Source organism: Aulonocara stuartgranti, assembly GCF_965226115.1.
Source record: "Aulonocara stuartgranti genome assembly, chromosome: 11".
Taxonomy (NCBI): domain Eukaryota; kingdom Metazoa; phylum Chordata; class Actinopteri; order Cichliformes; family Cichlidae; genus Aulonocara; species Aulonocara stuartgranti.
Genome location: NC_138947.1, coordinates 20,543,121 through 20,570,678, shown reverse-complemented (window position 1 = coordinate 20,570,678; position 27,558 = coordinate 20,543,121). Strand labels below are relative to the sequence as shown.

Sequence of the window (27,558 nt, the reverse complement as noted above, 5' to 3'; positions counted from 1 at the left end):
AAATCCTGTTACTCAAGAATCCAAGATAGCTCTGAATAGCTACCATACAGTGATTAGGATTATGTAGCTGTCCTTCTGAAAGGAATGGTTGCATTTAGCCAACTTATTACTCCCCCATGTACCTGCTCCACTCTCACTTGAAAATAGTTCAATTGTTATAACACCATTAAGTTTGTGAATGTTACTTCTCTCGCAAAATCAAGAAGGAGGTGAAACTTAAAATATAAGAGAATGGTTCTTGCTGGTATTTAAACTAATCTGTTTATTTATGTATTGTTAAATAACCCTATTCAAAACTACCTTTCACCCAATGACGGCTGGGATAGGTTCAAGCCCCTCATGACCCTGAACTGGATAAGAGGAAGAAAATGGGTGGGATGGATAAATGAATGGATGGAAAGAAGCCCTTTTCAACTGAATACTAATCTTTATTGAGCCCAGGAAAATTCATAACATTTCTATAACCAAAAAAGATAAATGTTTGAAAAATGTCCTCAGAAGACAACAGAATCTGATTTAGTTACTTGGCCAGTACTGTATATACATATGGTTTATAGTTTTGTTATGGCTTCTTATCCAGTATTAGTATTGGATAGTATTAGTATTAATTCAATGATGCAGTTCAATGTTGAAAAATAACCTCTTTTATTTAGCCTTTGGTTTTAACCAACTGAAATATCTGACTGTTGAGCTACTAAGGTGACCAGTCAGTTTCTATATGTGTCTCTCAACCTGTTTTCCAGACACAGGACATCAAATAACTGCATATAAAATAATAATTATCCACAAAAAAATGGACTGTAGTGTCCATGAAATGGCTTTGTATTAAGAGTATGCAGTATGTATTTACAAGATTACAAATCTAAAATCAACATTGTTAGTAACACATTAGCCATAAAACTGCTAAACATCTGGTTTTAAATCATGTCTATGTAAAATATGTCATAGAAATGCATTTGCTTTTAGAAATAATGACTCTTTGTACTATAATATACAGTAACAGTCAAAAGTTTCAATTGATAGTGATTTAATAGATGATTTCTGTGCATCAGTGTTTTTATATGTTTTTATTTAAATGTTACCTAACAGTCCCTGTGTTTTGGTGGTTGGCTGAGTGCTTCAACTGCATGGCTGCTATTGTTGTCTCAGCTTTGAAGTGACGAAGCTTGTTAGCTAAGCCAGCTGCACTCGTTCAGACAGTGGTTCAGCCAATGGGGACAAGGTGACATCTCTCAACTTTTGTCATTTTTTCCTCATCTCTCATCATCACCTTGCTGCTCCAGAAGAGAACAGTGAAGGAGTGACAGGGAGGAAGAGAGAGAAGGAAGCAGTTCCTCCAAAATAAAACAACAGAACTTTCACAAGATCACAAAGACACACAGCAGGAGCTCCCATTCTCCCAGTCAAAAATACACACACGCATCCAAAAGTCAACTCTCTTTATATATTTTGTTGTGTCGTCTGGTTCTGAGGAGGCATTTGTTTGGTTTGAAGGTGCTTTGGCGCTAGCTGTTGTTTTGGCTCTTGTGTCGTTTTGCAACAGCAAAGGAGACAACAGCCTGAACAAGCGAGGAAACTTCACTTCAGAGAGACCAAAAAACGAAAAAAAAAAGAGATGAGGAGGTGGCAGAAGAGGAGGTGGAGGAGGGAAGGAGGTGAAGACACAATGGTGTCTACCTTTGTTTCTGTCTTCTCTGAAGGTCTGTCAACAAACTGAACATGAGAGGGAGAAGGAAAAAGAGGAGGACAGGAAAAAGGAGGCAAATGAGACAGGGACATAAAGGGAGACAAAGAAGTAATAATAGAAAAAGCAACAGGAAAACAGGAGAAATGAACAATGGGGTGAAGCCAAAATGGGGGAAAATAAGGCATAAAATGCAAAAAAATTAGAATAAAGAAGGAATATGGTGAGCATAGATGCAGAATGAAGAAAAAAACAATGAGGAAAAAGAAAATGTGCTCCATCTTAGAGTTACCCATCAAATTCAAGTACACAAACACATACTATTACACTCAGTGTGACGGGCACTGTCAGGGGATCCCATTATCTCTGAATCTGCATCACCAAGAAATGTCCACAAATCAACAATATCCTCTATGTATTTAACTCTGTGGTTTGTGAATCACATATTTTTAGCTTCAGTAATCCATTATTAGTTACCTGTATGTGGAAAAATAACACTAACAGAAAGCTGTTGTTTCTGTAATGATTAATATTAATTCTGTATATGCCAAAGAAAAATTAATGTCCTTTCAGAAAAGAACAACTTAATCTGAAAATAAAAATATATCCTATTCCAGGCCAAAGCATGCTGTGACTATGATAAACACCCATAAATAAAGTGAGAAAATGAGCAAAACGCTAACTAAAAAAAGTTAAGGAGATGAGGGTGAGGCGATAATGAGGACGGAATCTTCCAGCTTAGCGCTCCACTGTCCTCTCCCGCGTTAGCCGGCCTTGAGTTTTTAGTCAATGCATAAAATCCAGAATAATCAAATCTATTTCTGTCTGTTGTTTTACATATGCTGTGCTGTGGGCCGTGCATGAAAGCCAAATGAAGTCTGTCCTATTATTATGATAAGCATCAACACGTTCAGATGCAGTGCCAGCGGTCAGCACATGTGTCAGCCTGGGCGAAAACTATAAAGCCAACCTTACTGTATGGAAATACAACTGCAAGGGGGAGCGAAGTGGACACAATGCCTCCTTTGTACCTCCAGGCTGATAAAAGCTCACTGACACTAGAATAATGGCATTTGATATATGATATAATACGTAGTCTCTGCAGGGTCACACTGCAGCTTGTTTATCTGCATTAGTGAGTGGAACACAAACCGCAGCCCCTCCTACATAAGTAACACTTTTTATTGGAAAATTTTAAAAAGTACATTTTGTATATTATTTAGGAGTCTACACAGATAAAGCAAATAAAGAGCTTACTGAACACTATGGGCATTAGAGAATGTCCCTGTTAGATTAAAAGAGTTTTGCATTATGCGCACAGTGTAATATATTTTGATGTTAGCCCAATCAGTGAAAACAAAGGGTCTCCAAACATCTTTGCTGCACACAAAGAACAGTGGACGAATCATCTGTCCAGCAGCCAAGACTATTACAGAATGTCATGACAAGGAGCTTAATAAGAGCTGGAAAATACTGCCAGAGACAAGAGGCAGGAGATGAGAATGTGGGACAAACAGAAAGAATTAGCTAAAGTGCTTCTGAGGGAATATATGCACGTGGAATACACAGCAGGCTTTCATAAAAACATGGTTTTGTAGATTCGACCTCGACAGCTGTTAAACCGGTATTTCATCTCAACATACATCCTAAAATGTAAAATCTTAATGTAGTTTTAAAAATGTGACTTAAAAATGTTGGACTGCCTTATTATTAACAAGTTGGAGTGTGTGATGATTCAGTGACTGCAAACTGTACTTATCACAGTTCAGTTCCTCAGAGGATGGTCTGTCTTTCAAAATGTTATTTCTATTACAATGTTTCAGAGGGAAACACATTTGTGACCACATTATATTTGGCATAGACGATGGGTTGTATATGTGGCATATCACATGTCATTTCTTACATACATAAAGTATGTCTACTTTATGAGGCAGTACAGTGTTATTAAACTTTTTAGTCATTCTTTAGAGGTGCTCATAGCATTGGCTTAGGTTCGGGTGAAAGTTTTGGTTTGTTTTAATGAAATACGAGTTCCCTTTAATTACACTTTCTAATAAATATTTATACAGTAACACAGACAGGAATCAGCATGTGATACCAGCCTCTGGTATGACGGTCTAGCTCTTTGTATCCCCTCCATCTACCCCAACTATCTCCTGATATCTGCTGATTCTGATGCAGTTCATAATTATTGTGCTTTATTCATTATAAAATACTTCATATAGTACTGGGACCGGTCCACATCACACTGAAAGGAGTTACTTGGCCACAGAAACCTATACAGTGAGACTAATTAGGTTAGTTTGGAAGTTTGGAACTCTTATTGAGCCAGCAGAGCATTTTTAATGCATTAAGCACCTCAGCTCTCAGTGACCCTGCCTCTAACTTTCTGTTGTCTGCCACTTCATGACTGAGTTGCTGTGGCTCCTAAACACTTTCACTTTCCAATGAATGCACTTAGAGTTGATATTGAAATGTCTAGAAAAGAAGAACACACAAACTACAAACTGATTTGTTGCCACATTTGATTCTTATTGCAGTACAACCTAGACAATCAGTGAGCTCTTTAAGTGTTTGCAAAGGCAGACTGCATTGCTAGATGCTTGATTTTATACACTTTGTCAATGAGACTGAAAACATCTAATGAGAGGTATGGCCCAATTCTTTTTTTACATATAACATTTAATATACTGACCAATTACACTTCACCTAAATGTAATGGGAAAAACACTTCAATCATGTAAAACAAACAAACAAATGAACAAACATTCAAAAATCCCTTTAATTTAATTTCGTTCTAGCACCATCCTCAGGACAAACCAGTAGCAAAATGGCATCTGTGTTGTTTTATGCTGCAGTGTAGCCATGAGCTACAATTGCAACAATCCAATTAACTCATATATTTTTTTTACACTAAACTGTGGTTCTAAAAGAAAAGTATTCAGGAAATGTTGCAACAACTTGCTCTGCCAAACTATAGCAATGAGTTTAGTAAAGTGGAGAACTCGCTTATATAGCTTTAGTCCAGCCTTGCTAGCACCCAAATGTGCTGAACAGCTCCTTGATGCGAATCACTGAACTCGAGAAGTCAACGAACACAAGCATGCATGCAAGCATGCATATAAATATGCAGAGGAATGTCCGGCTCAGGGCAGGAGTGGGCCTGAAGCAAAGAAGAGGAGTGGAAAATGAGGACGAGTTAAGAACCTGAACACTGAGCAGTCATTCAGTGTTCACAACTGTTCATTTTCACAAAGGAATAGATGTGTTCTTTTCCTTAAACATGTCAAAGTAAGAAAGTAAAGTTATGTTGCTTCCTTTAAGATTGCTTTTCTGTTATGCCAGTTACTGTGACATAACAAAAGGCCATTTCAGATTATTTTAGGTTTTCTCGACTGTCTAACCTGTTAAGAACACATGAAGAAATGTTATGTTCTGCTAAGCGTTTCATCCATGACTTATTTTATTCCTCTGCTTCTACCCATAACCCCCTGTGTTTTGGGGTAATTCCTCATCACTGGTTAAATTAAATTTTCATGTGCAATGAACTGCACCACAGTTTTTGTGTTAGAGGACTCAGTGAATTACTTTACAGAGCAGTGGTCTGATATGATAAACTGTATATCTTAAGAACACGCTGCAGGCTCTCATTGATGGACAGTCAAGTGAAGAAATTCAGGACAGTTTATGTCACGGACCCAGTTCCAGGGATTCGGGGTCCGTGAGCAGTGTGGACTACTATTGTAGTTATTATTATTATTATTATTATTATTATCATTATTGTGGTTGTTGTTATTATGGTTGTGTCTGCTGTCCTGTTTTTCCGTGTTGGTGTACTGTCAGGTGTTTAGGGGTGTGTGCTTGTGTATGTGAGGGTGCGGTCGTGGCAGGCACTTTTAGGCCTGGTGGGTGTGGCCCTGCCAGCTGACCGGTCCCACCCAGGAATCCACACACACCTGGCGCCGATCAAGCCTCGTCAGAGGAGCTTCAAAACAGTGTGGCTGAGAGCTCCTCGACGCTGGATCGTTGAGTGACTTCCCGTCAGTCTTAAGTGTATTGTGCAAGGTTAGTGCAAGTCTACTGTTAGGTTTTGTACTCACGGCTGCCTTTGGTATGCGTGTTTCCTCAGGAGGAATTGTGGCGACCAGGAGGCAGCACACGGAGAGTACACAGGGAACGGAGACAGAGCACGGAGCACGGGATAAAGGAGAAGACACGGAACGGGAGTTGGGATCGCACGGGGGGATTTATTGTTGTTCGGATTGTCACCACTGTAAATAAACACTGTTGCACTGTAGAGTCCTGCATTTTGGGTCCTCCTTTCCCCACATCCCCACGGTCTGCCAGCGAGACCGTGACAGTTTAACTGATCTTACCTTCACAAACAAATTAATCAAAATTATATTATTATGTGATATGTTGTTCTATGGGGTCTCAGAAAAATTACATTTCAACTTGTAGTTCTGACCATTGGTCATTGGCCACTGAGCTTTTAGATCTTGGAATGACAGACTGTAATAGATCTAAAGTACTTACTATTGTAGGTCAAACGCAGAGGGGGCCACTGCTGTAAACATTGGGTTTTTTTTGGTTTCTGATCAATTTTAATTTGTAAACTATCTATTGTTCTAGGTTAACTAGTAAGCAGCTATTCTTGCTTAATTATCTAGTGAAAATAATGCAAAATAAATGTTGCCTTGGAACCATTTCTAGTCCTTGAGCTCTCACTGTAACGCCATTGCATATCTAAAGCTCATACCCAAACCATACCTTTCAGTTTCTTTGTTTACTCCACGCTTTCAGCTACCTGGGGAAAAGTTACCAGTTGCTATTCCCAGGGCAAATGGTTCAACCAAGACAGTGTGAATCCTAAGTGAAAGAACTTCTTTTTCCAAGGACATTTTGCAGCCAGTAGCTGGCAGATTTACATAATGAAAACAAGACGGGTTGGAAACCAGACTAAATGCAAATGGTGTCACTATTCAGCAGCATTCACAATATTCAATAGATATTAAATTCATAAAGATAAGTAAAAGCCACAAGCTTCTGTGACACTTTAATATTTTAAAGTGTTGGGAGAAGTGGCGACTGACAAATACAAATAAGCCTCGGCCATCAGTTGTTTGCAAAAACGATGAGGTATCCCATGATAGCGCACACACACGCACATACACATAAATGTTTTCTAAGCAAGTAAGTAAAAAACAGTATAGTACAACAGTCTTGTCATACCATGGGTCCCAGCTGGACTTCACCACTGAGAAAACTAATGTTTGGAGAAGAAATACTGCTCGTTTTTCATCTCTTTGTCTAAAATTCCCAGTCTTCTATCCTCAGACTGTCAACTCTACTGTGTCTGTCACTTACATCTCAGTCCCTGCTGAACTCCTTTCAGACTGTTATGTTGGTGTTAGTTTAATGTAGCCTGCACATTTGCCACAACATATCCCATCTTCAATCCTATATTGAAAGTGATCCTTTCAGGAAAAAAGGTGACAAATCAAAGGAAAACATGGAGCCCTGACTGCTTCAGTAGGGGGCTCAGATGGCTTTGTTATTCTGTTTTGGGGAATTCTGCAGGCATCATTTGGATCTTCTAAAAGGAAACTGTTACTACATACACACTACACACTTAATGAAGAAACACTGCTTGATATCATCTTTATCACACGATGAAACATATCCATCCATATCTATCCAGACAGGCGTGGTCTCCTCCAGGATGACAGTGCCCCGATCCATAATGGCACCAGGGATAACTTAATGATCTGATGAAAATGTGTTTTTCCCAGTCAACAGGTTTCAGTTTAACATCTGAGACATTTTGGATTGACGTGTTAAACGGTGCTCTCGATCACCATTATCAAAAGACGAAATGAGGACAAATCTTTTGGAAGAATGGAAGATGTTTAATTTGTCACTTCCCTGTATATAACACACGTTGGAAGAGGCCCGAGCTCTTTGTTTCTGTTCTGTTTGTGTGTGCTGACTGTACTTGTCCCCTGCTTATCTGATAAATCGGTTTGGCTGCTGCAATGGCCTAATTTCCTGGCAGAGATCAATAAAGTTTCATAAAGCTCTCAGCGGTTCAAAATCCCTCACCGTCTGTTGTGTTGAACACTGACTGTCCTAAACTAGTCAAACAGGAAGTGTTGAGAATGACATGTCTTTTATACAGCCGGATAAATAGTCCCAGTGAAGTGCAGCTAAGTCCATCTTAAGCCGCCACTTACTCATTTGAATCTCAATGCAGAGCGTGTCATGGCTTGTTATGCAAAATGAGGCTAAAAAGAGAAAGGGAATTGTGCTTTGTTTACACCAAACTCCATTCTGCTGTCTTTTAATTTAAATTCATTTATTTGTTTGGGGAGGGGATTTGTTTGTATGACACACAGCGTACCGGGATCAGAACAGGATGCAACCGAATCGAGAGGACAGAGGCACAATGAGAAGAGCTATTTTCTGTCTTTTCCCTCTGAGTCTCTAAGTTGAATGGCAGCTGATGCATTTAGCGTGAAGCTGAGCTGTGGCAGCCAACCAACGGCGCTTCAGAAATAGCTGTTGCTGGTGCTCGCAAGAGCTTCAATTAGAAGAGGGCTGGAAAACAAGATGCGGGGGGATTAAATTAAAATGTGGTCGCGCCCACAGGTTGTCACACAGCCGATGATGAAAGGTGATTAAAGTGAAAGATGTGTTTATGTATAAAAAGCTTTTAACAAACCTGTTTGTCACAACCTGCTACGCAGAGCAGCAGGAGAAACAAACTCAGATACAAAAACAGGCAAGAAAGATTAAAGATGAGAAGAAAAGTGCAGAGATGTCAAATACAAGGAAAGACAAAACAAGCAGACGCAGATTCAGGCAACTCACCGACCCCCGGATAACCTCCCATCGCATTTAAGTTTTTTTGTGATGCTTCAAAAGATTAATGTAGGAAAAACCAAAGACGTTTGCTATAGAGAAAATCCCCAAAGAATGAAAAAAATACAGCATATTCTCACAATCAACAGCACAAATGTATATAAAAGACTAATGTTGTGCTGTCACATCCTTTCAATAAAGCTTTTTGGTGTACAAAGTCAATGTAAGGAGAAGAACAGGCTGAATAGAAAAAGAACTTGGCCTAACTCAAGGGCAAATGCCACTCTAATAAAGTTAAAGATAAAAGATAAAATAAGCACTATTTAGAAGGAGCTGACAGTTCTGTAGAAAACAGTCCCATCATTATTTGTTTTCTTTTTTTTTTTAAGGATTATTATCATACTAGTTTGAAAATAAAGAAGAAAGCTGATAAGCCCCAGAGTAAAACCTCTCTGCAGACCTTTTGATCCCTTTTATCCCTGATGTGTGTGTAGCAGGTAGGTTTAGACTCACAAACTGACACATCTGTATTGGGATTGCTGCAGTGTGCTATGCTACTTTGCGCCACACATATATGCACGTCTTTCTGTCTCTATGAGGACCTTTGTTGACATAATGTATTCCAGAGCCCCTTACTGTAACCTTCTCTATCATATCTAAACATCCATCCTCAGCCCACCCACAACACACAGACTTAAGTCCCTACAACTTATGTGCAAAACCATAACTCATGTGCACATGACTGCCATAGCGCAGGTGTTTACATGTATGTATGTGGTTGCATGTGTACGTGGGTGTGATTGACGTAGTGGGATGCGTCTCCGTGGTGACTCGCTGGAAGCAGGTGTTCTCATGGGACTGGTTGCTGGGACAACACGTTAAGTCTCTATCACATGTGAAAGCACTCTGGCTTTGTGACACCACCTGTGTCCGTGTATGTGTGTGTGTGTGTCAAGGTATATCTGAGGAATTTGAAGGGCTTGAGTATATTTTGGATGATGAATAGTTACTGTTTGCAATTTAATGTGACTCAGTATATTCATATTTTTGATTTGTATTTTTTCATTAGTAGTAAGATTTATAGTGAAACTGAAAAAGCTGTGTAATTGAATGTATACATCTTTGTATATGTCTATCTACATAAACTACATTAATTAGCTCTTTGCATCTATAGGACATAAAATATTAAGGATATTTTAAAAGTACTTGGCATTTGACCTAAACTGAGAATAGTTTTTTGTTGCTATGATAGCAAAATATTTATTGTATATATGTTGCACGTGATTTTTTAAAGAATTCTAAAGAAGCAGAGAATCCTTTAAACCTCTGGTAGATGTAATTTCCATCACCACCAACACTCTTGGTTATTACTACAGACAGCTATTATATTGACAGCATAATACAGCACATGATGGAGAGTCATGTGTTGTATTACTGTATGCGCATTTCTGAACTCAAAATGCAGACTCAAATACGAGTTACTCAGATTACTCCAAAAAAATTACAAATAGCAGGGGAAGTAAATGGGAAGTGTGGCATGATGTGACAAAGAACAATGGAAAACTGAGGCATATGGGAAATACCAGGGTAAAGAGAGACAACATCAAGAAGATGGGAAAGGGGAAGCAAAATTGGAAACAGGACACAAAAGACAGAAGCTACAAATTAATAGTAAAGAAAGTAATAAAATGAGGGAATACCTAAAACTACATCTGTAAATTACAAAAAAAAGGTTTGACTTAGATGAATGAAGAAACCATGAGAACAGAATCATGGGAAATAGAATAAGATAAAAATTAGAATTCAAACTCAAATGATATGAAGAAAGATCATGCTATCCAGAAAACATATAAAAATAAACAGAACTGAAACATTGAACTTGCTATTGTACTACTGGTTTGTATCAGTACATGATTGTCTGCAAAATCTATACCATTTGGTATCATACATAACACAGTGTCATGGATCGTGTTAACTGGTCAAGTAATTTGCTAAGCTAGTCTAGCATTTTAACCAAGGACTTACTAGTAGTAAGATTAGGCCTCAGTAACACAGCCCTAGAGACTGCTTAGCAACAACCCTCGCAACCTCCGGTAGTCACTAGAGAAAAATGTCTATTCCTTGACTGGTTTGCGAGATGTTGCTGGCTGTTGCTAGCTGAAACTGCTTATAAAGAGGGTGTTTCTGATTTTCTAAATGTAAGAAAAAGTCAGGCTAAATTGTTAGCAGCAGTCAGGGAGCAGATCTGTGATGATTTCCTGAATGTAACACTAGAAGACAAATAACAGTGTTATCAGCAAGGTGGTGGAACCTCCAAAGCATCTTCAACCCCAGGTACCCCCGCCAACATGATGAAAAAATCCACTATAAAAGCTGCTAGATTTCAAATAAGCAAAGAAGAAATATAATGTGTGAAAAGCGAAGCAAACGATGCATGAAGAAATTTGAATCTGGCTTCTCCTTCCACAGTTGAACCAAAGTGAAAGTTAAAATATCACTGAACAAACCCTCCTCTGTTTGTGAACCCGGCTCTCCATCTGGTCCCTAGGAGCCAGCGGACAGAGGCCTGCTGAATCCTAATTAACCACCTTATAGACTGGCCTACTTTACCTCTGCACACACACATATACACAGAAAGCTAAAGTCCTGCAGGCACACAGTTAATTAAGCCCCATTTTTCACTGCTGATGAAGAGAGAGAGGGATAAAAGGGAGCGAGGGTGGAACGATGGAGAGAAGACAGAGAGAGAATCCGTGTTTAGAGCTAAGATAACAAGGCAGATAATGATGAAAATAACAGATGACAAGAAAATAAAAAATCAATGCATAAAACTGCCTGTTTGGAGGAGCAGAATACAAAAAAAATGAAGCAATGTAACAGTAAACAGAGCTATTATAACTGGATTGACATTTAAGAAAAAGAATTAGTGAAGCAAATCAGGAAAACATTGAAAGGATAAAAAAAACAAATTTAAAGCTTTCACAAAAGCTTTCATATTTCATTTTCATTAAAAAAAATCAAGCTGAACTCTCTCCATCACTTTTCCCATTTTATTTTTGAAAACAACTTCAGGTTTTGTGGGCTTATCTCACCAGTTGAAAGTGAAATGACCAAAGGCAGATTTTATTAATTTGTTACTCAGTGGGAGGTGACACATAAATCAGAGGTAGATGTGAAGGTAAGATAAAACAACTTGATATTAATGGTTACCCTGTGCACAACAGCTAATATACGTATATAAAACAAATGTTTTTACATTTGCTGTTGCTTTTAGTTGCAGAAATGTAACTCTTACACCCTACACTACACCCTCTTCTCATGCCTCGCATAGTCATTTTAATTGATTATGTTTTACACATTGAGTTTAGCCACGGGATTAGTTTAAAAGCAGTGATCTAAAATGTGCTTCTGAATAAGATGTAGTTCCCTTAGTTTATTGTGCTGAAGATGTTCCCATTCAGTTATTAGAATATAGACTCTCACATGTTAAAGTCAACTGTTTTGGTAGTAATGTGGTTGCACATTTCTACTCACTAATGTCCCTACAGATGTTGCTAAAATGTTAATAAGTACTTAATAAGTAAGTCTTTAGGTCTTTAGGAAATTTATAATTGCGGGTACAGCACTTAACACAGAGTAAGAGTGCATTTTCCACAAATGGACGTGTAGGTCTGTTTTATGTTTATGATCACTATTGTCATGCGATGGGGACTACAGACTGGCAGTGGTTTGTAGGAGGAACCGGGACAACATGAAAACTCAATTAAGGTTTCATTCTGTGGTCAGGGCAGAGGGGCTGAAAGAATGAAGGAGACAGAAGATGCAAGTAATGGATGGAATGATGGGAAAATGGAAATTGAAGAGAAGAGAGATATCCATAATAGGGTGAACACTGCAGGACAACACTAAGTTCTGACTGAACCATTTGCATACTTGAAGTGCATCACTCTACAAAAAAATTAAATTATTATTAAATTAAAATTAAGTGGAAAATATTCAAGACAATTGCCAGTCTCCCAGGAGTGGATATTCCAGAAAATTCACCCCCAAATGTTAAGCTCAGTGGTAAAGAGTGAGTATTCTAGGCTTGTTTTAGAGTCACGGGACCTGGACACACTGCAGTCATTGAGTCAACCATGACCTCCTCTGTATATCAAAATATACTAGAGTCAAATGTGAGGCTATCTATCAAACAGATGAAGCTTGGCTAAAATCACACAAGTACAGCAGCAACAGAAAGGCTGAAAAACAAAAGAATGAAGGTTTCACAATTGTTGAAACAAAGTTCAGAGCTCAAACTGACTGAAATGCTGTGGAAGAACCTAGGCAGCGATACATAAACAAATCCCTACAAACTTAAATGACAGTGGGCCAAAATATGACTGCTGCTACTGCTGTGAGACAATAGAGCAAAGGGGGGCAGGAGAATGGCAATAGAGTGTATAACACTATCTAAGCTGTACTATCAACTATAAATAAAGAAAATAAATAAGTAGAATACAGTGCACATGAGTTTTACAACTAACAATTCCTTCACACCAAAGTCTTACCACTTAACTTTAAAGTTATTTCTGCCTGGTTTCAAATATTACAAAGACCAATTTCACTGAATCATAAATCAAGTGGTATCTTTAGTTTTCAAATATATTTTTAAAGGATAAATTTTGTCCATTACCATCTTTTCTGACTAATTACTATGCTTCACTACTTGGAAAAGATATTCATGTAAATAACAAACCCTAATATGCTTGTGTGCATGTGTATACTAAAGTCTAGCTGCTGCAATACCACAAACTGGAGAACTAGAGATAAATAAAATGGATCAGATGAGACATAAGAGTGACATAAATTAAATATGGCTGCTGTGTCCATAAAGCAAATGATGACATCATTGCATCAGCCGCTGTTGTTCAGTTCACAGTGAACTGAGGCAGAAACTAAGCGGCGCTTCGCTCGGTTGGCAGGAAAGATCCCCGTTTCCCACGGAGGGAAATATATAGCCCTAGGGGGTCCCCTGTGCTCAAGAGCCTCAATGCCCACCCAACCCTAGGTTCAATCCATAGAGACAAACAGTGGATCCATGGGCCTGATTTCTATTGACACAACTGCAGAGAGGATCAATGACACAGGAGGGTAAAAAGGGGGGGGGATAACGAAGAAAAAGACTGGAGGAGACATACATCAAAGGAAAGACAGAAAAGAAAAATGTCAAAAAAGATGAGAAAGAGGGAAAAAAAGAAGAGGAAAACACCACCGCCAGCTAAAATCAAACAGTGAAATATCTAATGGAAAATTCAGTCCACTTAATTCCTCTATCTGATCTTCCCTCATGATTGGCTGGATGAAACAGTTATGGGGAGTGGGGCAACTGAACGGGTCAAACAGGATTTACCGATAACTCAGAGCGTTTGTTTTAATCTGCTTGGAGACACAGACAGGTGGAGCTTGGCTATATACCCTCAAAAAATAAAAAGAGGAGAGTTCCAGCAATCAGAGGAATGCATTTGGTGTGTGTGTATGTGTGTAAGAGAGAGACGGTCAGATTGGTTCTGCAAGAGTTACACCAGAAGATGAAAAGACGACAAGAGAGGGTGAAAACATGAAAGGATGGGTAAGAAGTGCTGAAAGGAAAAGAAAAAAAAATCTAACATCTTAGTGTGTAAATCTGTTAAAATCAAGAAAACCTCGGAAAAAGGAAGGAGGGAGAAGAGAAAGTAAAGACAATAAAAAGACAATGAAAGGGTAAAAAATAGAGAAAAGACAGACAGCAGTGAAAACTAAAAAAAAAAAAAGGCTAAAAAGATACTAGAACTGAACAAATCTTGGCGTGGAAATTATCATCTATCCTTTTTATTAACTGTTTAACCAACCCTGCCAAGACACGAAATTACAAAACAAACAAACAAACTTCCAAATTCCAGAATAGACCACAGCAGACATTCCCAGATTCGGCTAAACAGCTAATTGGAGCAGGATAAGACACAAATGCCGAGACAACAGACAACCCCATTAAGATGGGACCAAATCAGAATACACTGAACCAGGCTAAACTTCTGTGGATACAAATTTTATATTATGTCTATTTGTTTTAACAACACCGAAAAAGGTTAAAAGATTGCTAGTTTTTTCTGGACGTTTTGTGGAGATGGTAAGGTTTTGACTTTGGAGGGATTTATGACAGATTTGCACTCAGTCCAAAATCCAGGATCTGTTTCCAGTTATTTCTGCAGATTTCTGCAACCAATAAATATGTTACTTTCTATACAACAATCTATGATGTTTTATGCAAACCACTGAGTGTGACACCCTAAGACTGAAAATGTCCACTGTTACCACCATATTTTAACATCATGTCATCCTCCACATTTCTGCTTCAGACATCAGACTTCTGCCATGATTGAGAAAAACACCATATGAATCAAATTTTCATTTAATGGCATTATTTTGTCACAAGGAAAGATACTCCAGGCATTAAAACAAGGTTCCCTGAAGAGCAAGAAAAAACATATTAAAGATAACTATGTTTTTTTGTTTTGCTTTGTTTTTCTGAACAACAAATTCCAGCAAAGTCAACTTTCCAATCACGTTCTATTTCTCTAATGTCAGAGTTCTTTTTATGAGTAGCAGAAGAAATGATTTAGTAGCGACTGAGCCTTTTAAGACAAATGTTTCAGCAATTTGTACAGTGGGAGGGTTTTAGATTCAACAAAGGTCAAGCAAAGTTTTTTAAATAATTTTTTAGAGGAGTTTGTTATGTCAATTTTAGCAGCCTTTATGATTGATAGGCATGTTGAGGACCTGTTTTCAGGTCTCAGGCTAAGTTTTGTTAGGGCCCGTGGCCAGGGGGTAGCAGGTTGTGAGATATTTCATAGACTTAAGTTGTGTCTGTGGTAGATTTACTCAAGCTGTTCGGCATCTCTGACAGAGCGTTGTCACGCTGACTGACGAAGAAGAATCCAGTGTGATGTGAGAAATAGCGGCTGTCGTCTGAATTATGAATATCGGAGGACTTTTGTCAGCCATTAAAAAATAAAACTGTGAAAGTTTAATGCAGCACTTCATTGATTATTGATGGAGAAACTCCAACACTGACAACTGTGGGAATGTGAAGTATGTGGGTCTTCAGTTTTAAAACTATGTGGCCATGCCTCTGACTCGTGCATCCTCAGTATTAGTGCGTAGATAAAACATGCAAAAAATTACTTTAAATAAATTGTATATTAAAAAATATGTCACTCATCAGCTGGTAGAAGGTGTCTGCAGGTGGGCATAAATAGCAGCCACATAACCTTCAGGGACTTTATGGAGTGCAGCTGTGGAGCCACCGGCTGTACATCTGGGTAACAGTGTGTACTTTAGTGCATTTGTTTGTGCTTTTATGTGTTTTGTGTATTTGTGTCATCTCAAATCTCTCTGTGACAAACCCTCTGCAGTTCTGATGGAGTGTGAGTGTGTGTCTCATGTTTGAGCTTTCAACTCATGATGGGATTTCCTCACTGTGACTCAGATGTGTGTCTGTGTGTGTGTCTGCTTGTTTGTGTAAATCTGTTATCTCTCACCATCATATGGAAAGAATAAAAATAATCAACAATAGAAGAAAGCTCCAGTAGGAGTATGCGCGTGTGTCGTTTGCCTAATCAACTGCACTTTTGTTCTTTTGCATGCTTATTCATGTATATGTGTGCAGTTGTTGATTTTTATGCAGTGTTGCTGTTTGATGTCTCTAATGTGTAACTAATTTGTATCTTTCACAAACTGTTTTGATATTATCAAACTTTTTTCCAGGGGAAACCTTTACCAAATCTTAACCCGATCACTCCAGTTTGAATACAGTTTAGTTAAGATTATAGCGTTGAGTAAAATTGTAGGTTTATTGTCTTCTCTGTAAAGTTTTAGGCTGAGTGCTTCCGAAGTATTACGTTGATGTAATGTGCCTAAAAGTATTATTCTGACTTTATTGGTAACAGCTGCATGTAAATGCAGTCATGCAACCGAGCAGGGGTTATGGTCCTGCCACAAATTTAGTAGTGAACATATGGTATAGCTAGCTTTATGTGTTTGTTCTTTTCTGTGTCAACAGCACTGGTGCATGAAGCCAGTGTTGTTCCAGTAATAGGTGTAAGAACTGAGTGGCCTAAACAGAGCCCTGACCGATACCATTGCTAGGACCACTATTGTTCATTATTGATATCTGAAAGGAAAAAAGGGTTCAACAGTTGGTGGAAAGACTGAGAAGAAGAAAAGTGGAGTTTGTTAATTACACATTCGTGCCCATATCCATGCAGTTGTAGGGTCCACAAACATTACAGCTTGTGTATAGAGGCAATGGCTTGTAATGCACATCTACTGACAAAAGCCAAAAGTTTACTTATAATAAACCCCCAAAACAAGATGTTCTTGTCACCAAGCATTTCTTAACCAAACAACTAAAAAAAGGAGATCGAAACTAGGCTTGAGTGCCATAGTCCTCTTTAGATTGTCATGGTCCGCGGCCCGGCGTCTGAGGTGCTGATGGGATGCCCACTCCCGTGGGCGTGGCCACTGACTCCACACCTGCATCCCATCCCAGGCGATCACCAGGTGGACCATTTAATCCTGCCCAGCCTGCTGCTCCACGCCAGTCCGTAGTCGTCCTTCAGCGGTAACGTACACCTGCGGGAAAGCCCTTATGTAAACCTATCCGTGTGAACTAACACTAACTCTGCCTTGTATACTCAGATCACAGCTCGGCGTGTTTGAGCCACCAGCCTGTCCACCTGCCTGTCCGGAATTTGGATCACAATCAGCCCCAGCCCCCTCGCCCTTTCTGGAGTTCCTCCCCACGGACCCTCACCCCTCCCTCCGGTTCCCTTGGCCCCGCTATCATCGTAAGACGCGTACACTACCTCCCCTCGTATGCTGCCGGTTTACCCGCACCCCAATAATCCTTTTTTCTTTTTCTGTTTCAGCCTCCCACGGTCCCGCTCTCGGCGTTTCCTGCGCGATTCTTCTCCCGGTCCCTCGGTTTCTCTGGTTCCGTGCGTTCTCTCCCTTCTACTCTCCCGGGACACTCTCAGTTATAATAAAGTTTATTTTTTCTCTCGTACCGCTGTGTGTGTGTTCTGCTCCTGGGTCCAGCTTGTGTGTGTTGAACTTCGGTTCTTGACATAGATCACCATATGGTGCTGCTGACTTCTCCCTTATTTTACCCCAGAAAATGGATCTGTTTGTTGATGCCCATCCTGACATAGTTCTCCTATTTATTCAGGCTTAGGACCAACAATACAGGTAGACTGGTCTCTCAAACTCGGGACCTTCCATGTATAAGGCAAATACTACTACACCACAGAGACACTAACATCACAAAATTTTAAATCTCAACCCCCAACTGAGAAAACAAATAACAAACTTCAAGGCTGTTGGAGAATCCTATCGCTACTGAGACCTGTTGCAATTTTTAATGCAATTAACTATGATCAGCGCCAAAATTTAATTTGTTATTTCTTTAATGAAGCTACATCCTAACCAGTTTTCATGAAATTTAACATGGTAGTTTTTTAGAGATCTTGCTGATGGACAAAGAAAGCAAACTATACTAAAAAAAACCTACCTCCACTGGTCTTCAAAGTAGTGGAGTAGCAATGTAAATAATATAACTATACTGATATCCCAGTTTGAAAGGAGCAGATTCTCTTGTAATCAGTTTTTCATTTAAATTAGATTAAAATGCAACAGTCCATCTACTGCTGGTCCATTTTGTCAGGAGACACATGCATAGACATTGCTCACGGTTTCAAAACATAAAAGCACACACAAACCCACTTTATAACACAAAGACACACATGCACACACAACAACAAGGGTATTTTAAACTGAACAGAATTAAGCCACTTTCTTTCAGAGATAAACTCTAATGCACTTGTGATTATCTGCACACAAAGTGTTGAATTTCTATCTTTGCGAGGACCTTCACTCCCAGGCCCTTTACCCAACTATCTTAATAAAATGCATAGCCCCAACCCTAAAACTAAACTATACCTGAATCAGCACTTGAACCAAATCTTAAACCTCTGAACTCCTTTTGAAGATCACAGACTAACTGAAATATTCTTACCTTCCTAAAATGTCCTCACTCCCAAGGTCTATAACTATGGTCCTCACAAAGACAGGTAAACAAGTACAAACAAACACACACTCTTCTCTGCAAATCTGGTGACTCGGCCGGGTGATCAAAGGCTTAGATTTGCTCCATTGTGTGGATAAACATCCAGCTTTTGAGACACTCAGGAACACACTCATCCAACACAACTACACAGAATAACGGACACACATTCGGCCAATTTGGTCCAATCTTCCAAAGCCGCTACTTTGGCTAATTCACACAGACGAGGGCTGCTGAAATCTGTGAGACCAAAGCACTTTGTTACGGTGGTTGTGGACACCCTGCGGTGGTCCTCCTGAGCATTCTGCAGCCCTCAGATCAATATAAATCCATTGCAGGCAACTGTGCAGTTCACTGCTAACCTAATTGTAACACAGCAAAGCGATTGTGAAGCCTAAAAGTGGTGAAATCTGTTGAAATACACAGTGCAAAATGAGTGAGAAAAACCTGTGTAATGCATCAAAGGAGGTTAAAATATGTTGCAAATGACAACGGCACAATATCCTCTTGATATAATGCTTCCTTAGAGAGCGAGTATAGAAAGACCTAGTAACAAGGTTTTAATCTCTAAACTATGTGACTTTGTGTCCTTTTTGTCAACCCTGTTGAAACTATGGCTTCCTTTGCACCATCAGTGATTCTGTCAAAGTCAATTTTCCTTAGTAACTCTGCTATCTGCTTCATCACCTGCTCCACCCTGGGTTTACCTGCCAGTTAAGAGAGCTGGCAAAGATTTAGTTTTGCAGACAGTAGTGAAGGCTCAAAAATGAGAATTTTAATAGAACTGAAAACAAGATGCAGGAAGGTAAATCACTATGCAGAAACATGTAAAACCCCCAAAGGGGACCAAAATTGGGTGAACTAAGTTCATGTAAAAATGAAATGAAGTTCTTACCCACAAAGCTAAACTTTCTAAACAACCAACAAAATTGTGGTAAAACTGCAGTTCCTCTAACAGCCACTTTAGCCTGGCTGATTTAGACTTCTGCAGGAAATCTAAGTTGTAAATTGTGACTTAACTGGAAATCTTTTCTACGTCGTAACTTTCCAAGTAACCTGACGTGCACCTACTGAGAAATGTAACATGAGGTTGGCTCGACACAGTCTGCAAATAAGAATTGCACAGTATAACACAGTCAATTCCTCAGATTCCTGGAGACACATTGCTGAAACTATTGAAATGGACAAGATGAAATGTACGTCTGCAAAAAAAGACTGGCTGGCACTGCCTATAAAACATCAGGACATAGTAATTAATATGTAACCACACAGAAGCACAAATGTGGGCAACAGTGTTGGCCACTTACATAGGACTCTACAAAGGCTTCCTGCAGAAGTCTAAATCAGGCATTAATCCTCTTAGACTCTCACGGCAAGATGCTAAAACTGAAAAAGAACATTTATAGTCACGGTTTTTGGTTCTGCGAACAGATATTATATTAGAGTTATCAGTTGTAACCAGTAAAAAGAAAGACCATAGCAGCGAACACACAGGTATGAGATTGCCATCAATCCTCTATCCTCTCTAGGAAACAAAACAAATAAGTGTGATATATTTCCAGCAGCTCATTTTAAGGGAGCTTGTTCAGAGCGGATCATGCAAAAAGAAAAGAAAAAAAGAAGGCTAAGGTTTTTTCTCTTCCCAGCTGAGTTAAGAGAGATGGTGCAGGTCAGGTTAATTGTGTCGAAGTGTGATGGTTGATGAGGCTCTCAGAGTGGAGGGCCTGTTTGACTAATGAGAGCATCTGTCGAGGCACAGCAGCCTGCAGCACGTGAACACGCGCGCGCGCACACACACACACACACACACACACACAAACACAGAGTGCTGGATGTCCCAGGAGAGAGGGAACTCTGTTCTCTCTTCACTCTCATCACAGTTTCTGTCATCTCCAATCTGCCTCCAATCCCATCTCTATGACAACGCTTCCCTTTTCCTCTACAACTGCTACAGTGACCCATGTAAGATCATCATCACCTCCCTGTGAGACTCTCATCCACCACATTGCTGCATGGGTCAAATGTCAGTGGTTGGTCAGGAAGAGAAACTCCAAATCAACAAGTTGTAATCTGTGGTGTTCAGTTCAGTGAATTAAAAGGTTCCTGAAGAGGATTATGTTGATACTTAACCATTTGGATTCTGAATATTCCATCAATTTTCCCAAACCAGACTTTAAAATGAGTTTACTTTTTTTTGTCTTTATCCCAAATCTGTACCAGCCAGCTCCAACATTTCACAGTGACTATGTGGGGCTCGCTCTTCAAGGAGAGCTCAATCATTAAATCAAACACAATATGTTGTGAGCACATGGAATATATGCAATAGGAAACATGTTTTGTCTGTATCAAAAATGCTTGTTTAATCAATGCTTGTTTAATCACAAAATACATTTCAGTGTCGTGACTGAAAAACTTTTGGTCTTTCCATAAACTCCCATTTAGCCGGAATCGTTAAAGGGAAGTTGAGACATAACTATATCATTTGAAATAATGTAATTAACTTTTACCACAAAATGGCAACTGCACATGTTTTATGAGCAAACTGTACTTATTTGAAATGTATATTGCATTTTTACAATTAATTGTTTTCAAATAGATTTTTTTTCCCTAGCAATATTTTTGCAGGGCAGCGCCCTAGCGGCCTCTATTGGTGAACCACCACTGGACGCATCAATTTGGCATTTGTTTTCTTTTTAGTGTTTACTATAATGGGCCGACCTGAAAGGTGGTTCTTATATTTACTCATAAATATCCACATGTAACCGTGTTATTAGACAAGGTTATTTCATATGACATATTTGATTTCATATACATCTTGGCTTAAATTATGTTGCATTGTTGTTGGTAATACTAAAGCAGCTTTGTTCTTAAACTGAAGTGAAAACATTGAAAATGACCAAAATTGGAGTTATGAGGTTTTTCCACATGACAAACAGTGTTCTCATTATGTCTCACTTGATCTTTCTCTCTGCCCCTGTTGGACTGAAGAGCAGAGTGAAGATGACTCACATCAAAGAGACAGTCAAGAAAATGTTAACGGCTGACTCATCTTCACTGATGGCACACGTCAGCGTTTGTGTGTGTATGTGTTTGTAGGTAGTTACTGCTCGCTTGCTCTGGTGCGCTCACATCTACTCATGCATGTATAAAAACTTTGGGCTGATGCAGTACGGAGGATAGCTCAAAACATACCCATTTTTCTTTAAGAGTGATAGTAACCAATATGTAACAAACAATCAAGAACTGGCAATCGTCAAGGTTGTTAGGTTCAACGTGGGTATGCCTTGGACATATATAGGTCTAAGGCACATTTCATATTTCTGTGTCCATTTTTGTTTTCAAGGACAGATTGTCACAATCTATTCTTGACCAATTTATTGTTTTCTTTTTACTCATTTCAAACTCACGCCATTCATATTTTAGCTTGTACACAGAATACCTTCTCCGTGGTGGATTCAACTTGTGACTTCAAAACCTGCATCTGAACTCTGCTCAGCAGCAATGGTGTAAAGTGACTCAGTGTCAGTGCCTCAAATGCCAGAGTTGACTGGAGATAGAAAATGCTAAAGTGTTGTGATGATTTGAGCACATCTTTTTATTTCATCAGCAACTCCAGTGCAACCTGTCAGACTGTACCATGAAGCTGCATTCACACAAAAACACAGCAGGACGCTGGCATCGGTTGGGAGAGTGATGGAGAGAAGCTGCTGATGTGTCCTTTAAATTGCCACAAAATGAAAAAGCTTCACCTGCTCTGACCATATGAGCCACAGAAAGTAAACTTATGGTGACAAACACATTGTCAAAATAATATAAACTTCCACGAACAGGTTCAATTCAATTCAACTTTGTTTACATAGCCCCACATCACAACAACAGTTGCCTCAAGATGCTTTATATTATAAGGTCTAGACCCTACAACAACACAAATAAAACAGAGGAAACCCCCTATTAGCTGTCATCCCTGTTGGACAACATCTCCCACCCCATGCAAGAGACTCTGACAGCACTGAGCAGCTCCTTCAGTGGGAGACTGCGGCACCCACGGTGTGGGACGGAGAGATTTCGCAGGTCTTTCCTCCCCACTGCTGTCAGACTCCACAACAAAGACTTTTGCAGCTGATCAAACTCTCACACGTGCAATAAGACTGCTATATGTGCAATTCTTGTACAATTCTTCTTCTGACAAAGTTGTACTTTTGTATTTTCTTACTCAGTTGTATATAGCATTTGTATTTCTATTTTATTCTATTGTATATATTATTCTATTCTATTCTATTCAATTCTATTGTATATAGTATTTTATTTTATTTTAATTTATTGCATTCCAGTGTTTTCTAATTTCTGCTACATAACTTTGCACTTTTGCTGTAACAAAACAAATTTCCCACCTGTGGGACTAATAAAGGTCATCTTATCTTATCTTATCTTATCCTATCTTATCTTATCTTATCTTATCTTATCTTATCTTATTAGCAAGTGCTTTGGTAACAGTGGGAAGGAAAAACTCCTTTTTAACAGGAAGAAATATCTCCAGCAGAACCAAGCTCAGGGAGGAGGGGCCATCTGCGACGACCAGTTGGGGGTGAGTGGATGAAGATAAGGCAATGGTGAGAGAGACAGAGATTAATAATAATAAAAATAATAATAATCTAAAATGTTAACATAATATTTTGCTTCATGTATTGGTTTTAGTGATACATAAAAGTTATTTGAGTGTTACTATGAGCCTTAATAAAAACATATATAACTTTGGGTTCTCTGTCTTAAAACATGTTTGTTAACTAAAAAGTATTGAGGTTTAATACAGAGGTATAATACTGCCACAAATGAACCCCCCTCCACACACACACACACACACACACACACACACACACACACACACACACACACACACGGAGCAGAAACTCAGAAGTGTCACATTTGATTGGTCAGAAGCTGTTAAGTGGCCCTGGTTAATTAAAGAATGGTGTGTGAAAGAGAAAAGGAAAAAATTGGTAGCTGCCACGCTGGAAGAGCTAAAAGACAAAGCACATAAGAGCAAGGAATAGACAGAGACGGAAAACTGCCGCAGAGGAGGACAAATGGAGAAAGAGAGGAGCAGAGTGGGATCAGTCAGAGCGATAAAGATAACACCAGGATGTGACAGAGGGAGCCCAGAGGAAGAGACAGAGGGACTCAGCTGACACACAGAGTATCGTCTAATGGAGCTTGGCTCAGAGGAGAGACAGTGCTCTCGTCCATAATGAAGCCTAAAGGTCCAGAGGACTGTGGTTAATGAGAAAACTGGAATCCCTCAGAAGAGAGCCAGTCTGTGAGAGATACCTCATCCACTATCGCTGCAGATAGACAGCTTAGGAAATCAGCTTAGATGATGATCACAGAAAGATCACTACAGAAAGAAGAATCACAGATGAAAAACTGAAACTATAACACAGAAATTAACTTATTGGAAAAGAAATTGAACATGGTAAACATTAACACTGATACAGAAAAGAGGAACATATCAATATGAGAAGACAGTGGGTACAAAATAGATACAGAGAAAGAGATGAAATGAGGAAAAGCTGGCAGAAAAGTGAATGAAACGAATAATGAGAATAAGACAAGCGGCTGGGGGTGGGGGTGCAGAAATGAAGAGAAGCTGAAAGCAATAACGGGCCTAGTGGAAAGGAAAGTAAAGCAAAGAGAAATTTAGATGAGCCAGAACAGGATGATGATATGATAAGATGAAACAAGATAAAATCTGAAAAATGATAAAAGCAAAGATGACAGGATTATTAGAGAATAAAGGGAACACAGGCAAAGTAAAAAGAGGAGAGCTAAGGAAATGAGATACTAGATGGAGGAAAAAGGGAAGACACATAAGGAGAAATATAGAAAGGACAGAGCAGGGCGATGAGGAGAGGGTAGAAAGGGGAGGGGGAGAAATGACAGAGTGGTCGAAACATGAAAAAGAGAAGAAGCTGAGGTGGAAGACAGAGGTTTAGATCATAAGGATAAGAAAGGGAGACAGAAAATAGAAGATGAAAACTAGAGATGGCATATTGAGGAGGAGAATAAGGAAAAAATGGGAGTATGAGATGAGGAAAGGAGATGACAGAATGAGACCTAAAGAGGAGGAAAGTTGAGGAGAGAAGGATGAAAGAAGAGAAGGAAAAGAGCGAATGATGACAGGAAAAAAGGAGGGTCCAGAGGAGGAGAAGATGACAAGAAGACAAGGAGAGGAGGAGAAGAAAGGAGGAGTGGAAGAGAAGGATGTGAGAGGAGGAGGTGAAATGCTAAATGTTGTAAAACCTCCTCCGATCACAGAGGAGCAGAGAGGAGTGCCGGCAGGCAAACCACACACACAGATAGACGCACAGCCTGTAGCTGCTTCCTGCGTGTGTGCATGTGTGTGTGTGTGCGTGTGATGCAAGCCTGCTGTAATCGAGGCCGGATGGACATCGGGGCTAAAAGTTGCAGCAGCCCTGCAGGCTGTGATGTATAAAACACACACGCATACACACACACACACACGGATACACACACACCCATGGGGGACAGACAGAGTTGTGTTCTTTTTTGTTCTGCTTCATTATATTCTCAATCTCAGTATTACTTTCTTTCCACAGATCTTTCTTCGGTCTTTCACCATGTTGAGTCTTTTTTTCCCCTCATCCTCATTTCAACTCTTCATCTCTCTGCACTTTCACATCCCCCTCTACCCACTCATCTTGTCCTGCTTCTACTCATGCCTTTCTTTGTTTCCCTTACGGTCACCGGTCATATGGCAGTCATGTTTCTCTGCTAGGAGCAGAATAAAGTGCTGTTTTAGTTGTAGTGACAAACTAAACTCAAGTTATTATCATTATCTTACAAATTGAGGTTGATGGCTGGATAATTTTATCAAAACAATGTTTTAATTTTGCTTGGCTGAGAAAGCGCTATTTGGGGAAAGCCCCGTGCCTGTAATGTCAGGTCCCTTAAGTGTGAGAATAATAAGCCTGACCAAAGTGTTTGGCAGTGAAAACAGATGGCACACATTTAAGGCCAGTTGGGACTGATGACAAGTCATTAGCATAGAGTTGCGGGAGTTAGGGTAGGAACTGTGGTCATTGTGAATAAGTTGAAGTATTTTTTCCAAAGAAAATCAATTACATCTGTACCCTTGCCTGTTAACTATAACCCTGCAATGCAAATAAGTTCTGCTCCTACAGGCCAACTCTAAAGTATTTATAAAAATGCATGAAAATTAAAAAATGGCAACTGCATCCATACTTCATACTCAGAGAACTGTTTTAAATGCAAAGAGGAAATGAGGAAATGTTCCCAGTTGTCTTTTCCACAACCCTCATTGAACAGAGCAGGGTGCTTGGCTCTGCTACTGTTCAGACAATCCTCATAATTGCTGGGTTAACAAACCTGGCAGATCTGACATTGGCAGAGCAGTGCAAAACTACTGCCAGGCTGGGTCGGGAAACTGGGATGAGATCTTTGCGACTTGTAGAGAAATTGCTAGAAGAGGTCATGAGAGCTCTTCTTAGCCTCTTTGGGGTGTTGCTGGGGACTTAATCTGCAGGTGGTCAATCATTTTTGAAACTTGACTTTCCATAATTGTCTATTTGTGCTCTACAGGTAGAGCAGGATGTGGAAGAAGGCTTACTGTTATCTTTTTGAACACCTGTGTGAATTCTCCGAAATATCGAAGAAGACTCTGTATGTGGTAGCAGTGAAAGGCTCCAACAAAGCTTTACTGTGTGGTGTCCAGGAGTCGAGGCTGTTTGGTGTGTTGGCTCTGGGGTCATCTTCTAGGGGCAGCTGGAGATCCCTATATTAAACTCTCATAGAGAAACACAGTCCAGATCTCTGATAGACTGGCGCATAGCACTCTAGCTAGGAACAGACATGTGGCACATATGGGACAGGGCAGGGCAGGAAGCCATTGTGTTTTCTGGAGAGACTGCAAGACCTCTGGCTTAGCTGTCTCAGATTAATCTCCATTTTATTTCTTTGTTTCAGCAATGGCTCACTGATTCAGGGGTATTTTTGGAAGACTGTTTCTAAAAAGTGTTTGTGGAGCACAGTGCATATAGTTTTCTTATACAGGCTAAGATGAGCTTCACTCATCTCAACTGACTCACTAGCAGGAATCAAATGAAGGGACAGTATCAGTAAAGGCTTAGATGATGTCCAGAGGTCTGGTGGTTGTGTGACTTAAAAAGAATTTGTGTATTATAAAATGGTCTTTGATGTGATGTTTTGACTTGGAGATTCAATGGTTTCTTTTGTAATGTAGCTGAAGAAATAATAGTTCTTAATTTTAGAGAATGGCTTTTTTTTTTTTATTTCTGATTGGGTGGTTGCAGCAACTGTATATATATTAAACTTTCTTCTTAATTCTCTTGGTGTTAAATATTAGTTGAACCAATAAAGGATTGGTTAAAGGTAAAAGGTCCCTTCTCCTCCCCTCATAAATGCTATAAAATATCCATGTTTTTTTCCCATGACATCAAATGGGAGAAAATCAAAAAAAGTAAAAACGTTGATATTTTTTCTCTTTGGGTCAGAAAAAGAGGGAACAGGTAACAATAAAAGGAAATGTAATTTCACTCCATAGAAAGGTGGTTCAGAAAAAAATCCTCCAATCTGTCTTTCTTTTAATTTAACTTTCTGGCAAGAAAATTCCCAGCATCCTTTGTTTCTCATTAATTTGCTCTCCCTGTTTCTCTCACCCCTCTGCTAATTATGCCACTGGAGCCTTTGATCTGTCCGTTAACCCCCCGTTAACTGAACAATTAGTCAGCAGCCATTCAGGTGAGGATTGATCCGAGCCACTCAGCGCCTACAAGGCTTTTAATGGATTTAATTAAACTGCCAGGGAAGTGTGTGT

At 39.4% G+C, this 27,558-nt stretch overlaps 1 protein-coding gene across 1 annotated transcript in view; it reads right to left on the bottom strand.

The window, feature by feature from the left end:
• The window catches only part of LOC309717583 (neural-cadherin), a 145,537-nt gene that overhangs the window by 87,746 nt on the left and 30,233 nt on the right, over positions 1 to 27,558 (bottom strand). The window lies entirely within an intron of this gene.